Source organism: Leucopleurus acutus, assembly GCF_964270905.1.
Source record: "Leucopleurus acutus genome assembly, chromosome: 3".
NCBI lineage: Eukaryota > Metazoa > Chordata > Mammalia > Artiodactyla > Delphinidae > Leucopleurus > Leucopleurus acutus.
In genome coordinates this window covers 57113922-57129988 of record NC_139145.1, presented here as the reverse complement: position 1 = coordinate 57129988, position 16067 = coordinate 57113922, and positions in this window count along the sequence as shown.

Sequence of the window (16067 nt, the reverse complement as noted above, 5' to 3'; positions counted from 1 at the left end):
GTTTACTGGTGGGAACAGAACCAGAGCTGGAGAAGAAGGCACGTGGAAGTGTTGTGGTTTTTTTTTTTTTTTTTTTTTTTTTTTTTGCGGTACGCGGGCCTCTCACTGCTGTGGCCTCTCCCGTTGCGGAGCACAGGCTCCGGACGCGCAGGCTCAGCGGCCACGGCTCACGGGCCCAGCCGCTCCGCGGCATGTGGGATCCTCCCGCACCGGGGCACGAACCCACGTCCCCTGCATCGGCAGGCGGACTCTCAACCACTGCGCCACCAGGGAAGCCCCCATCAGTGGGGTTTGTTAAATGGCAGTCACTGCCAAAGGACATTTTATGGGGTGGAGCATTTTGAAGGTTCTGCTAGCAATTGCCTGGGTCCACAGCTTCCTGTATATCGTCAGATCACACAGGGAAGACGGTAGTCTGCTCCTAGGACTAAGGCCATCTTCCTCCTAATTATTTTCTAATGAGACATACTTACTGTTGACACAGAAACCACCATACTGCCTATTATCATCCTCTAATGTTGTATATACCCACTATATACAAATTTATATTTTTAGTGTGAAAATGCATCCGTGACACCGCTGAGGACTAAAAAGCAAAGCCAATAAACTTTAGTATTTTAAAATATCTACTTACCCCACCATTTAGGAGAATGAATTGGTGCTGACTACAAGGACTGTACAAGAAAGAGGTGAAGAGGAGACTGGAAACCAACATGAGAACTTCATCTTACAAGAGCGAGTAGGTGCTCATTGTATGCGTTGATTATCAAGTGGCCTTATCATAGTAATGATCATCATTAACATATTGTGGGCTGCAAGTTAACTCCTGTCCTCCTCACCATAATTCTTTGAGGCAGATGCTAATGTTATCCTCATGTTTTTATAAAGTGAAACCAAAGCTTACAGCTGCTCAGTGGCCTGTCCGAGGTCAACAGCTAGTAAGTGAGCCTCAAAAGGGGTCTGTTGAAAGAAAGCCCTAACTTGCCTTTAACAGCCATGACAAGGGGAAGTGACTTTACTGGGACCGCAGTAGTGTTATTAGAAGTGGGAATTTTACCCATTGCCTGGCACATACATCTGCCCCCACGACCTGATCATTCCTTAAGTTACTCATCTGTGACCCAGGTATTGGCTGTCACCACCCACAGCCTCTGCTTTTGCCCCCATGCATCTCTTCATTTCCCAGAGAACCCAAGTCACCAGGTGTTAGGAGCCCTGTGAACTTGACGGAAGGCCAGCCAGCCTCCTGCATTTCTCACACTCCCATCCACGCATCCCTGGAGCGGCCTCACGGAGCTGCTCGCATAGAAGGTGATTCCATCAGAAATCAAGGGAGCAATCTGGGTGATTTGTCCCGGTGACTTCGGAATTAGGGCTCATGTTGGAAGCCTCCATGTGTTTCTTCTGCTCTAGGCATTTTAATGTGTCTAGTACATCTCTCCCAGTCTACAGCCACAAGGGCTGTGGTTTGAAGTCCCTCCAAGGACCCCCAAAGAGAGTTTTGCATACACCATATAAACTATCTTTAAAGGCAGACCACTCCAAATATCCCCTTCACATATGGTGAAACTCTGTCCGCCCCTTTTCACGTGGTCCAATAACATATGGAAAATTAATTTCCTATACATCAGTTTCATAGGGCAGACTGCAGAGTTGACCTTGCACAGCACTTTGCATTTCCTTCCCAAACCCTCACTCTCTCTTCCAAAACCCTCTCTTTATCCACAAGCCTCTGAGTCTCTGTGCCCACCTCTGTCTCTCACACTCTCTCTCATTGTCTCTGTACTCAGTCCTTTTCCGTCCCAGCCTTTCAATCTTCCTCTCCCTCCGCTTCCTCCTCCGCTCCATTCTGGATCCCCTCAATGTAAAGCAGTTTAGTGCTTCCAAATATGGGCATCTTCACCCATCACCTCTCATTAGCATACAACAATGATCCTTCTTCCTTAAATTACAGCTAATCCATATTTTTTGTTCCATCAGTTTTTTTTTTTGTTTGTTTTCAAGCACTTACTGAGTACTTAATTTGGTATAGGAGAAAATAATCATATACTGGTGGTGGCCATTTCACTGTACGAAGAGCCATTTGTGTTGTCCATCTCAGATGGGCAGAATTTTGTTTCTTGCCGTCCCTGGATTTTCTCAAATGGAGGTCCCCATTAGCCCTGGTTGTGCAGTAATTGCGTGGTGAGGACAGCCTCCCTTCTAGATCCAGCACCCGTGGGGAGTCTCCATTAAGTTGGTTTCGACGTGTTGCGTATGGATTTGGCTCTTCCCATTTCCATTCTTTCTTCCATCCCACTGGGATGCAGGGAACAGATGCACCAAAAGACTGGCCGAGGTTGGAGGCATCAGTTCTGGCCAAGAATTATACTGATGCTCACATTCATGTGTGTGTAAACCATGAAGCTAAAGGCCTTCTGTCAGAGGCCGGCGGGCATCCCCTCCCCCTTGATTGTATTGCAGCCTGGGGTTATACAAGCCCATGCCTCTGATCTCTGCCTGCTCCCCCCAGTAAGAGGAACAGTGATGGTGTGGCTGCACTGACTTCAGATTTCTCCCGTCGCCCTTAAGTTCAGATCCGTACCTGAAACCTGAAGGTGACTTGCTGATGCCTGAAAATAAGCCTTGTGTCAATGTGAATTCGATAGACTGTATCAGTGGGATTACGAATCGGCCAAAACGTACAAAAAAATGAAATCTCTTTTTGTTGGTGAAGGGAACTGCAGAGGCACAAAATTCCCCTCCCCCCGTTTTGCTTTATTTACAGTTTACCTATATTTTTAGCAGTGGTTGGTCCAGAGTTCCTTGCCAATCTAGTATTGTTAATTAAAGGATAGGAATGAAGGAAGTATATGACGTGATAAAACCATTAGGCAGCAGCCTGACCAGGCCCTTGGGGATTTTCACAAATTGCTCTAACAAATGAATCCATTAACTGTGTGAAATCAGGCATTGAGCATAATGTATAAGCCCTGCTTGTGGTTAGTATTATCTTTTTGTTGGCTGTCGGGGGAAGGGGTTATCTGTGTGTGTGTTGGGAGATGGAAAAGACCAAGCCCAATGGACTCCATGTCATTGTGGTGTGCTAAGCCCAGCCCTCTGAGATTTGGGGCCCTGGGGAGATTTTTCTGGGCTTACCAGTGACACTAAAGTGAGGGGAACACCAGGCCTATTGGACCGTCCATGTTAAGCCTGATATATTTTGTTAGCTGTAGCCTCTGGAAGAGATCCTGAACTCTGACACATGGACAGGATGTTAAGTATACGCTCTCACGCAGGAATACAAGAGTCACTTTTCAGTGTGGGAGAGTGAGCAACACTGTACAGCCCCAGCTGCACACAGATTGGCTCTGGGAGCCTGGGCAAGTCATTTGTTCCTTCCGAGATGTTTCCTCTAATCATCTCCACCCTGCCTACCTCAGAGTTGTCTGAAGGGTTAACTGGGCACAGTATTCATAACACTACTTGGAAAGTTTACAACTGTGACCTGACCTCTAGGAGATACAAGTAAGTGGTTTTGTTGAACTAGTTGAATCCTGATGTGCTCTAGGTCAGGTGCGATTGAATGCTTAATTTAAAATAATTTTTTCAGTTGGTATGGAAATGGAGTTTTTCCTTCCCTCTCACATGTGGCAGAAATTAGCTAAGCCCCTCCTCCCTCGTCATTTACGCCACAAACATCGTAGAGAAGATGGAGGAGGCAAAGGTAAGCCATCATTATGTAAGAGAGAATCCAGATCACTGTTTCAGACTCAGTTCTCAGCTTATCGACAGTTATCGAAGGAATGTTTGTGAAGCTTGCTGTTTCTAGGACACGTTAGTGTTCAGTTTGGCCCTGGTGACTAGGTCAGAAGGGAAGACGTGGTTCTAAGAATCAAAGGAAGGCAAACAGTGATGTTTATTTTTTTAATTTTGTTTTTAACTCCTGTCACTGCTTGAGCGATGCAGAATACCCATGAAGGAGGATATTTTGCAAAGTATATTAAGCCACTGAAGGTAGATGTGTAGGTATCCGTTAAGGTGATAATTGGATATGTGTCCTCAAACCCAGCATATGTAAAACAGATCTCACCTTTGGTCTCAAATGCGCCCTAAGTCCTTGATCCTGTATCTTTGAATGGAATCACCCAAAAGCCTTAACTCTGCCTTAATTAATTAACCTTAGAATTAATTAGAGATATTAATTAACCTTAGAATTTGATATTAATTAATTAATTAATTAACCTTAGAATTTGATAAGTCAAGTATGCATGTTTAAACGTTAAGGGTAACTACTAAAAGAAAAGAAATAAAATGCATTAATTCCAATCAGCAACTGGTAGGGATAAGGGAAAAGAGGTGAAATAAATAAAATTGTACTTATCCAAAGGAATCTAGAAAAAAGAGACAAATAATAGAAATGTTTTTAAAAATTGCTCATAATTACGTGGCAGAAATAAATTCAGATACATTTATAATCACAATAAATGTAAATGGACTAAATTTACTAGCTACTGGATTTTTAAAAAATCCATCTACACTCTGACTACAAGAGACACATTTAAAACATGAGGACACAGAAAGGGTAAAAGCAAAAGAATGAAACACACACACACACACACACACACACACACACACACACAAAACTAGACGCCAGATGTTAACAAAAAACTAAAAGTTGGTATGGCAATATTAATATCATATAAAGTAGGCCTAAGACAAAAAGAATGATCAGGAATAAAAGGGATCACTGCATAATGGAGAGTGGATCAGTTCAACAGAAAGATATGAAAATTCTAAACGTGTATACTTAATGACATAGCCTCAAAATATATAGTCAAAATTGACAAATACGTAAAGAGAAGTTGTTGACCAATTCACAATGACGGTGGGGGATTTTAACACATTTCTGTCATAAATGATGGAGCAAACAGACAAGAAAATATTAAGGATGTGGAAGATCGAAATACACAATTAACATGTTTAATGGAATGAACCATGTAAGAGAACCCTGCACCCCACAATTAGTCAACACCGTTCTTCCCAAGGACACATGCAGCATTTACAGAAATTGACCACGTACAAGGTCATAAGGCAAGACTCAGCACAATTAGAAATCAATTTGTTGAGACTATTCTTTGATTAGAGTAGAAATCACTCCCACCCATCTCAACTGGTGACAAAGCCCTTTCATCTGTCCCTCTTTAATGTCTCCTAGCATCACCCTCCCTACTCCATTCTCACTGTGCTGCCTGCGTGCAGGTGCAACACCTTCTCTCACCTGGGCTGCTGAGGCAGGCGGCAGCGGCCTCTCTTCTCCAGCACTGCTCTCTTCCAGTCCACGTTCCACCCTGCTGCCAGGGACCCTTCTAACATGTGAAAATGAGTACCCCTCTCCTGCTGAAGATCTTTGACTGTGTCAGTGGGTTCCCTGCTGCCGTCAGGATAAAACCCAGACCCCACCATGACCTGTAAGGCTTTCCTCATCTGGTCTCCACCTAACCTTGTTGCCTTTTCTCTTATTGGCCTGCTCTTCTTGGAGTCTCCCCATACCCTCACACTCACCCAGCCACGTTCTCTCTCTCCCCCTTCCTCCACCCTTCCACCGTTGCCTTTCTAAGTCATACTCATCCTTCAGAAATTCGTCTCAGATATTTCTTCCTCCAGGAAGCCTGCTTGGACACATCCCCAGCCCTGACATCCCTACTCTTCCTCCATTCCACACACACCAGTTCAGATTAGTTGATTCCCTAATGCTCCCATAGCAGCATTCCATTTACTCTGTCACAGCACTGGGTGTAATGGCTGTGCATATGCCCTGCTTAAACCCTTCATTGTTTTCCCATTGCTCTGGGATAAAGATTAAGGCCAGAACAAGGCCTGTGGGGCTCTGGGAGGACCAGCCCTGGCCTCTTCCTCTGCCTCATTCCTCATCTCTCCAAACTAGCCTTCCACTTCCTTGAAACCATGCATTCCTGCCTACCTGAGGACCTTTACCTACTCTGTTCCCTCTCTGGAGCGCTGTTCCTTTCCTCCTCCTCTTTACCCCACTCACCTGGTCAACTCCTACTTTTTCTTGAAGTCTTAGTTCAGTTGTCAGTTCCTCAAGGAAGCCTTACCTGACTGACTTCCCTTAATTGGATCAGATTCCTCTAGTTCTCAGGGGACCATCTAACATTTCCTCAGAGCTCTTACTTCAGTTTCTAATTACACCTTCATTCTTGTGATTATTTAATTCATGTCTCTCTTCATGACTGAGCTGTCAGCTCCATGACAGTACAAACCAATCTGCCTTGTTCACCATGGTCTCCTAGTACCTGGTAAAATGCCTGGCACTGAATGGGCATTTGATAAACATTTGTTGGAAGCGTGAATAAATATAATTGAACTATATTTGCTTGACTATCTCCTTCATTAGTCTCTGAGGCCCTGAACAGACGCTGTGCCTTTTCTTTCTAGACCCAGCCCTCAGCAGGTGGCTGCACATCATCAGTGCCTTGTGCACGTTTGTTGATCGAATACCAGGCCAATCCCTTCTCGGGAGACTCTCATGGAAACATATTATCAGGACACCTAATTAGAAGGTGATGTCCTACAGGTATTAACAGAGTAGCTAAGCCAAGAGCACACATGTATTTTAATTGGGTTCAAATTAGGGCTGGAATATCCTACCCTGGGTTAAAAGCAGGGCCAAACCTGGTTCCCATCTTGTAGAAGGTACTTCCTTACTTCTTCAAAGGAAATATTAAGGAAATAAAGGATCTAAAGGAAGGAGTCAGACCCTTTGGTCTCAAGTCTGACCTCCTTATCTGACCAAGAGAAAGTTGGTAGGGTCTGGAAAAAAGTTCTGGGTGTTGTTATTTCTGCCAGGGAGTGTCAGGTTGGCAGGGACCCACTTCATTCCTCTGGTGAGGAAAGGGAGTGTGTTCTTCTTTCTTTTCTTCCTGCTCCACCCTTGGTGATCTGCACCAGGTCTGAGGAAGGAATGGAGTCATGGCTGACTGGCTTGGGCTATCACTTCCTAAGGCAGTTCTGTTCCATGAGCTGAAATCTCATCTTGCAAAGTTAGCAGTAAACTATGGACATGGCCGGGGGATGGACTTGGCAGTGGTGTGTAGGAGATGGCGCCTACAAGTTTGGGAAAGCCAATTATTAAATATTCATGAATTTTGCGAGCCAGTTGTTGAACCATTAGTGGCTTGAAATTGGCCCCAGTGAGAGTATTTATACCACAGAGAGTGGCAAATGCTTTAAGTCAAGGCTTTTTTTTTTTCTTTCTCTCTCTATTCTTCCTTTTCTCTGCCTCCCTCCTTCCCTCCCTCCCTCCCTTCCTTCCTTCTTTTTTCCTCTGACTGCTAAACTCAGGTTGGAGTCCTGGCTGGACACTCACTAGCAAATTCCTCAGAGCCTCAGTTTCCTCATCTCCAGAATGGGGCCCCAAAACTGTAGCTATTGCACAGAGTTCCATAAGTCTTAAAAGATAATGCATGCAAAGTGCTGAGCCCAGCACTTGGAAACTTGTAAGCATTCAATAGACGTTAGCTTGATTTTATCAGCCTCTGTATATCTTATTGTTTAGTTTTGCCAGTCATCCGTGCTATTGACTTAGGACTGAACAAACTTGATTTTTAACATTTAGTGATCTTTTAGCAATATTTGAAAATATCATTTTCTAAGTGATAGGGTAGAATTTTTCCTTATCCCTGATGTACAGTGAAGCTCTCTTCTCGTTTGCTTAGGTGCTCTGATACACTAGTGACCAGTTCTCAGTATATTTCTTGGGTTTGTGTGTGTTACTGTCCAGGATGACAGAGAACCTATGGGGTCAGTAGTCTTCGTTTCCTGTTCTTTAATTTAGGATCCTTCTAATCCTTAAAAATCCCGAAGTCACTGAGAATAAACTATTCCCTGGCTTCCAGAATCAGGTATTATATCAGGGAGATCAAGATGTCATACTCGGGCTTCCCTGATGACACAGTGGTTAAGAATCCACCTGCCAATGCAGGGGACACGGGTTTGAGCCCTGGTCTGGGAAGATCCCACATGCTGAGGAGCAACTAAGCCCGTGCATCACAACTACTGAGCCTGCGCTCTAGAGCCCATGAGCCACAACTGCTGAGCCCGCATGCCACAACTACTGAAGCCCACGCACCTAGAGCCCGTGCTCCGCAACAAGAGAAGCCACCGCAATGAGAAGCCCGCGCGCTGCAACGAAGAGTAACCCCTGCTCACAGCAACTAGAGAAAGCCCGTGCGCAGCAACGGAGACCCAACGCAGCCAATAAATAAATAAATTTATATTAAAAGAAAAAGATGTTATACTCTGGTTGACAACTTCTACTCAGCGCCTGCCAGGAGCAGGACGCTGCAGATGTCCTGGAAATTTACAAAAGAAAAGAAGGGGAAAAAAGGAAAAGAAAAAGAAAGGCCTGAAATCCCTAATCTGTAATTCAGAAATGCAAAAGACTCTGAAAACCAGAAGTCCTTTCATAACTCAAATGTGGCAAAACCTGACCCAAACTGTCCTGAGACTATTTAAAGTCTTTATTTATTCTACTTCGTGTTAATATTCATATAATCTGGTTCAAAGGTACTAACATGCTTGATTATAGGCTATTAGACCAATGTCTACTGGAGTTGTTCCGTAATATACAGTATACATACCATACCACCTTTCTAAACTCCCCCAAATTCTGGATTCTGAAACATATCTAGCCCCAAGTCTTTTCAAATAAGGGATTCTGGACCTGTAGTAGAAATCACAGTGTCTGCCTTTAAGGAGTTTACAGTTTGGCCCATACCAGAGTCATCAAGCTGTGCTTCGGATAAGAGGGGCGTAGATGCTTAGACAGGGTGTAGCCGACAGGAAGTAGGGGGATGTTCATCTAATTGGGCTGTGTCACCCAACTGCTCAAGCCCAGCCTTAGCTCTCATACTCCTCAATGAAGAGTAGAAAATCTGAGTAGACATATACGTTCTGAAGACTCTCCTCCAATATCCTTCATTCCTTCCCTGATTATGGGTCTTTAATTCTCTGCAGTCTGGCTTATCCACCCCTAAAACACTTCGCCCATAGAGCCTCTTTTAGTTGGAGGTCAGGAATTCTTCTAAGCGCTTAGAGAAAACAGCCTCCATTCGAGAGGAAAAACAGAGCGCTCCCTGGTGCAGCGGTGTGCTCTGCGGGCCCCAGTTCTGTTTGAACTTTAATGGTACACCCCGGACCAGAGCATCCTGCACGCACTTAGTCATCCTGAAGACCTGCACACATCTTCAACGGAAATATCCTTCCTGCAGACGGACGCTTTAAAGCCCTGGGGCTTCGAGTCAAATGCAAAGTGATTCTGCAGGGGCTCTGGCAGCCCTCGCCCCCTTAGTCTAGCATTCTCTTATTGATGTGTCTCCAAAAATCTTTTGAATCTGTTGTGCAAGTTACAGTCTCCAGAACCAGCCCAGGAAGGACATTCCTTTCTTGAAATCAGCAGACCTTCCAGCTCATAGAAAGAGAGTCTGTTTGCTGAGTCTTTTTTTTTTTTTTTCTTCTCTCCTGACCTGGAAAATTTGGCTTCTCCAAACTCAGTCTTTTGAAGCATGTGTTTGTTATCTCTTTGGAAATACCGAGGGCTTGCCCTACCGTATGTTTCCCAATAGCCTCCTATGGACATACCCATAAATAATAACATGTGTCCATAAATAATAAAATAGTGACCTTTTCTCGAGCATTTACTGTGTACCAGGTACTGTCTTAAGTGCTTTACATACATTATTTTTCTTTTTTTAATTTAGTAACTTTACTGGAGTATAATTGCTTTACAATGTTGTGTTAGTTTCTGCTGTATGACAAAGTGAATCAGCTACATGTATACATATATCCCCATATCCCCTCGCTCTTGCGCCTCCCTCCCTCCCACCCTCCCTATCCCACCCCTCTAGGTGGTCACAAAGCATCGAGCTGATCTCTCTGTGTTACATACATTATTATTATTATTTTTTTTTTTTTTGCTGTACGTGGACCTCTCACTGTTGTGGCCTCTCCCGTTGCGGAGCACAGGCTCCGGACGCGCAGGCTCAGCGGCCATGGCTTACGGGCCCAGCCGCTCCACGGCATGTGGGATCTTCCCGGACCGGGGCACGAACCCGTGTCCCCTGCATCGGCAGGCGGACTGTCAACCACTGCGCCACCAGGGAAGCCCCCGTCTTGGCTTTTGTCACGGCAGGGTCATTTGCCTTTGCTTTTAAAGGGGCTGGGGTGAGGCCAGAGGCTACTGGGTAAACTGAGTAAAAGATCTTCCTTCTTGACTGGGTTGGAAAAGCCATGAAAAAGGGAAGTTCTCATAGACACGGCTTTTGGTTTCTCCTGCGTCTTTAACTACTTGCATGACCAGGCAAGTCATTTAATCTCTCTGATCTTCATCTGTAAAAGGAAGCTGTTAGGAGGACCGATCCCATCATGGGGCCGTGAGGCCTGGGAAGGGCCTTGCAATGTAGTGAGTGCTTTGGAAATAAAAGGTATCGTGAGTGTAATTAATAAGAGCCTGGGTTTTAGCGTGTTGATTATTTACATTTTTATAACACTTGGGGTTTCACAAAGCATTTTATATGAGTAAACAAGCATCTTGGGGTGTCTGTTGTATAGACTCTGCGTTAGGTACTTGATAATCATTTCGTATTTGCTCTTTCTGCTATTATACCGGATGGATGAATGGCGCTCCTTTTTCTTTAGCCAAGAGAACCGGGTCGCCCAGAGGCTGACGGCTTATCAAAGCAAATCTGTGGCTTAGCCAAGAATAAAACCCTCAGTCCCAAGACATCAGTTTATCCTGCTGCCTCTCCATGGGGCAGCCTCGTTTCCAAGGGCCCCATGCTCACTCAAAACATTCAAAAATAAAAAAGACAGAACTCCCATTTCTGCCAGAGAGAGATATCCAAGCATCTCTGGAAAAAGACTTAGCAGTCCTGGCGTGCGGTTTTGTGTTGTAAGGTGCTTGGATACGAAAGAGGAACTGTAAACCCCATGGAACTCGTTTCACATGTCAGAGTCTATTCTGGATCTTGAAAGCGGGCCACGGAGGCCCCAGCTGTGCCCCAAGAGCTACATTCCTGCAGAGGCGTCCAGCACCATGCAGGAAGTGGGCGGGGGAGGGGGGCCCAGGATTCCCAAAGGGACCCAGTGGGTGTCACAGCCCAAGGGCAGGAAGAAAAGAATCCCCCACCCCAGCGCCAGCCTTCCAGGGCCTAGTTTTTGCAGAGCCTGCATCAGGACATATAAAACTTGTTTCCTTCTGCATTATTTCTTTTTAAGGACTTTGGCTATTTTTAGAGGTTCCTTTCACTTGCCAATTCTCTTTGATCCCACATGAAAAGTCCGAAAGGGACCAGTCTTCAGTTTGCACTGTTTGCCCTGTTTTCAGCACATCTGGTAGCTCTCGGGTCCTGTGACCAGGTCACTGTCACTGGTATTCCACACACAGGTCCACACGCAGCTCGGCTGTTGGCAGGAACCAGGTGGGCCTTATGGGAAGGAGATGGAGCAAGAGAGCATCACCACTGAAGGCCCCGGGAAATGACTGGTGTTTGGTAAGGGGTGAAAGAGCTTGGGAGTGAGTTGAAATCTTCTATCCAAGAAGCTCAACTAAGAGATAAATCTGCCCCTGGTATCTAGCGTCTCCAGGGACGTGCACATTGCAGTCAAGATGCCATTTATCAGAAAAATCACAATGATAGCCCGGGACCAATAATGAGGACAGTACACTCATATGTCAAACATGGCCTCACGGGAGTTGCCTTTAATTTTGGCAGGTAGCTGGAAGCATGGTTTGCCCTCATCCCTTCTGCTCTTCATGGTTTCTCTCCTTGTTTATTTCTTTTCTTCTCTAACTGACCTTTCAAAGCCATTAATATCCTCCACCACCCACTGCTCCTCTCTCATGTTTTAGAGATCAAAGCACCATTACGTTGGGTGGAGTGGTTTGAAGAATGGAGCGCTTCTACGTTACCGGCCTTTGAAAGCGGATTAGGCAACAAGAAGTAAGGAGAAACGTCAGAGAAACTTCTTCCTTCTCTGGGCTGCCATCTTTTTGCACATAATTCCTCTTGACTTTCAAAGAGCCTACCTTCCTTGGTTCCTTGACATTGTCATGTTCAAGGGGGCTCCTCTGGAATTCGATAAATCTAGACATTTAGGTGGGCCCATGGGGTGGGGCGGTCAGAAGGGAGAACGCTTCCTAATGTTTTCATGATACTGTATTCCTAAACCCTTGATGGTGTGCATAACTTTTCTGTGGGATTTGTTTGTACAGAAAATAGATAAACGGGTGTTGCTTTTCAAAACTGTTCTGCATAGGAGCAGGTCATTAGGTTGTCAGGTGTCACATTCTGTAGGGAGCTTGGTTGATCTGATTTGCAAAAGTTCTAACAGCGTATTTGGCAGCGTGACTGTTGGGAGCCTCCCTGAGTCTACTTATGTTGAGCCCACCCTGTCTAGGGGAGATCCCATCCCTTCCCTGTGTGTTTGACCCAAATGTGTTTATTGTGTAACACAGACCCAAATGTGTTTATTGTGTAACATTTATGATCATTTATGATTTTATTTATGTGTTTGCTTACTTGTTACTGTCTGTCTCACACACATTCTCTCTCTGTCTCTCTCTCATGGAAGCCTCAGCAGGGCCCAGATCAGGTTCCTTTGGCTCACTTGGTGTTGTCAGCACCTAGATCTGTGCCTGATGCATAGTAATTGCTCAGTAAATATATGGGAATGAATGAATTCAAGAAATATGGTCTGAGAAAAGCTGTTGGGAAAGGGTGTAAAAAAAAGGCAACTTATCAAAAATATTCCCTGTGGAAGAAGGTGATATTTAAGGTTAGCTTCCTTGCTCTACCAATCCTTTTAAGCAAGATGAATAGCACTTTTTAGAGAATAGCATTTGCCAGACTTGGAATCACTAGTTATTCCTATAGGACTTTGAAGAAATAGTGGAAGGCCCATCACTTTTTCTTTCTCTTATTTTCCTTTCTATCTAGTCATCCTTCCTTTCTTCCTATATTTATTAAATGCCTATCAAGTATATGCCAGGCATGGTAAAACAGGGGTAATTATATACCTACTTCAGAATTGTTGTGAGAATTAAATGAGATAATTGTACTTAACAGTTTTTGGCAAAGTAGCTAACATGTTAAGAGCCTGATAAATTTTAGCCATTAACACTTCCATCAGAAATATTTATGAAGCAACTATTTTGCACCTTCTGTCTGAATCCCCAGAGTAAGGAGAAGGGATACTGTCTAAACCATCGGGGAGCTTGTGATGATTTATGTCATTAGTTTTCTTTCCATAATATCGACTTCAGAGCAGAGGGTTACATGGTGGCTTCTTGTGTTACAGGTGGGGATGGTCAGCTAGACAGGACAAGAATGAGGAAATGAACAAAATGTCAAACTTTTACGTAAAGACAGGATCAGTTACTGATTTTTCCCTTTTGCCTCAGCTTTCTTATATGGCTTAGCACAGCACTGTTACTGATCCTTTTTTTTTTTAAAGAAATTTGATATTTTGTTCATCATGGACTTTTCTGCATTAAATTTGATTTTTTAAAAACCTTGCATTAAAATAGTATTTCTCTTGATTTCTGAGTAAATTTTGCACCTGAAGCAAGTGACCTCTTCCCACCCTGGTCCCAGCCCTGTTAGCTAGTCAACCTCTCTAAGCTCCCATGATCAAGCCCTTTGACTCTAGTTAAGGGCTATTGAATTTATGTTCTTATCATCCACTGTCAATACCCAGTCCAATGCACCACGAGCTCCTGTCTTAACTTCTAAAGTAGTCCCCCCTTTTGTTCTTGGCCCCCTCCAGTCATTTCTATACACAGAGTCAGATCTCTTAAAACCTATATCAGATGATCACTCCCTGGCTTAAAACCTTCTGTGGCTTTCTATTTCCATGAAGTAAAACCCAGACTCTTACCATGGCCTGAGACCCTGTGACCTGGCCTGACCTCCCATTCCTCCCTCCCTTTGCCTGTTACGTTCCATGCACTCCTGTCTTCTCTTAGATCCTTGAGTCCGTGGTGGTCTCCTCCACATAGCTGCCTTCGTACACATGGTTCTCCAGCAATGCCCTTCCCGACCTCTTTCCGCCTCGCAGATGGCGGTGGAGTGTCACCTCCTCAGAGGTCTTCTCTGACCTCCTGGCCTAAGTTCGGTCCCCCTCTGCCTCTCTTATTCTCTTCTGTTGCGTCTTGTTCTTTCCCTTTTCAACACTTCCCATCATTTGTAATTTCATTGTACGTCCATCCATGCGTTTACTTGCTTGATGTCTTTCTCCCCCACTCGCCCGTAAGCTTCTGGAAGACAGAGTCATGCTTATTCACCACCTTCTCCCCAGCCTCTAAACCATGCCTGGCACAGAGGAGTTGCTCAACCCTTTCTTGAGTAAATGAGGGAGGGAAGGGAATGAGTGAGTAAATCAGTCTTCAGCTTGCAAAATCTTGACCTAAAGACTCTGCCACACACTAAGGAACAATGGGACACTTTTATGTCGCATTCTGCTCTCTGTTGTCATGAACTTTGCTCTTCTAAAGCAAGTGTTTTTCCTCTGGATTATTTTTATAGAAAAAGAGAAGCAAATATAGAGATAATTATTGATTCTCACTCATCAAGTCCCTGCTCCCTATCACCAGCATCCTCCTGAGAGCCTGCTGCAGAATTCCTGGGAACCACAGGAAATAAGTCCACTAACCACTTGAAATGCTCTTATAAAAATAGACCGGACTTGACCTTCTTCCTGTGGAAGGGCCTCTTTCCTCAGGGCAAACATTACAAAGAAATTCTATCTGCTCTTAGGAGCCTCCTCCTTCCATCAGTCTTCCAGCAGGACTTATCTGGACAAACTTGGAATCCTGTTCTGAAGTTGTCCCCCATCTGCCTGGGTCACCATCTGAGCAAATTCCTCATTTATTATTTCCATGCTCTTGTTTTTATATTGAAATGATAAGATAAACAGACAAAAATCAAAACCTGGGGGAGCTATTGGGATGTGCTGCTGTGCACTGATATTCCATTGGGGTGGTATTACCCTCACCAGAGGTTACGACCACTGTCCTTGGGCTTCAGTACAGGGGTGCACCTACAGCACTCTGACCATTATCCCCTTACCACATTCCTTACTTTTACATTTTATTACTGAAGTGCAGTTTTACTTAAGTTCAGTTTCCTTATTTAAAGGAAGCTTTATCTCTCTAGTACAATCGCAAAAACATCCCGTAAACAGAAGGCAGTCGTAAAGACAAATACAGTCAAAGGACAGCAGTCACTGGCTTCTGCTTAGGTGCTGTTTCCTGCCTGTTCAGCTCTTTTGGTTACGCAGAGAGAACAACAATTCTTCTGGGGGGGTTGAAAGCAAAACTGTACCAAGCTAAAGCCTCCTCCTTGAATAGTGAAAATGATTGAAGGAGGCTTCAAAGGGGGCACCCTTTCTCTAAACAGTGGTCCTGAAAGGTGTCTTAGTACCACTCAGAATGTCTCCTGTATCAATAGGGGCACATGCCTCATACTTCGGGAAATGAAGGGTTAATACTTGGGCTTTACTCTTCTATCAGTTCCACAGATAAGCAGAGGATGCCCGTCAGCCCCCTTAGAAATCCTGAAATATGAGGGAGTGATAGAAAAATTAGAAAATACAGATAAACAGCAGTAAAAAGTTTTAAAAGATTCTCCATGATCCTATCAGCCAGAGATAATTTCTGTTAACATTTCCATTCGTGGAGATGTAAGCATTTTACAAAGTGGAATCATGTATGCGGTTAGATGTGGGTTTAGGCCAGATGTGGTGTCCGTTCTTCACAGCTGTCCGGCCAGTAGCCTTGGTTACACAGGCCCAGTAGCCTTCCCTGAGAAGGATGGCAGCATCCAGCCAGCGCATGGTACCAGCAGATGAGCTAAAGTCGGATTGAAAAATCTCACCACCAGATATACCCGGAAATATAATTTCCACGGGAGAAGGTGCTGCTGGGGGAATGTGGGCTCATTGATCTTCATTCAGGACCAGATTGGGAAGCGAGGCACCTTGGTGTCTCAGTAGGTGACACAGAATGC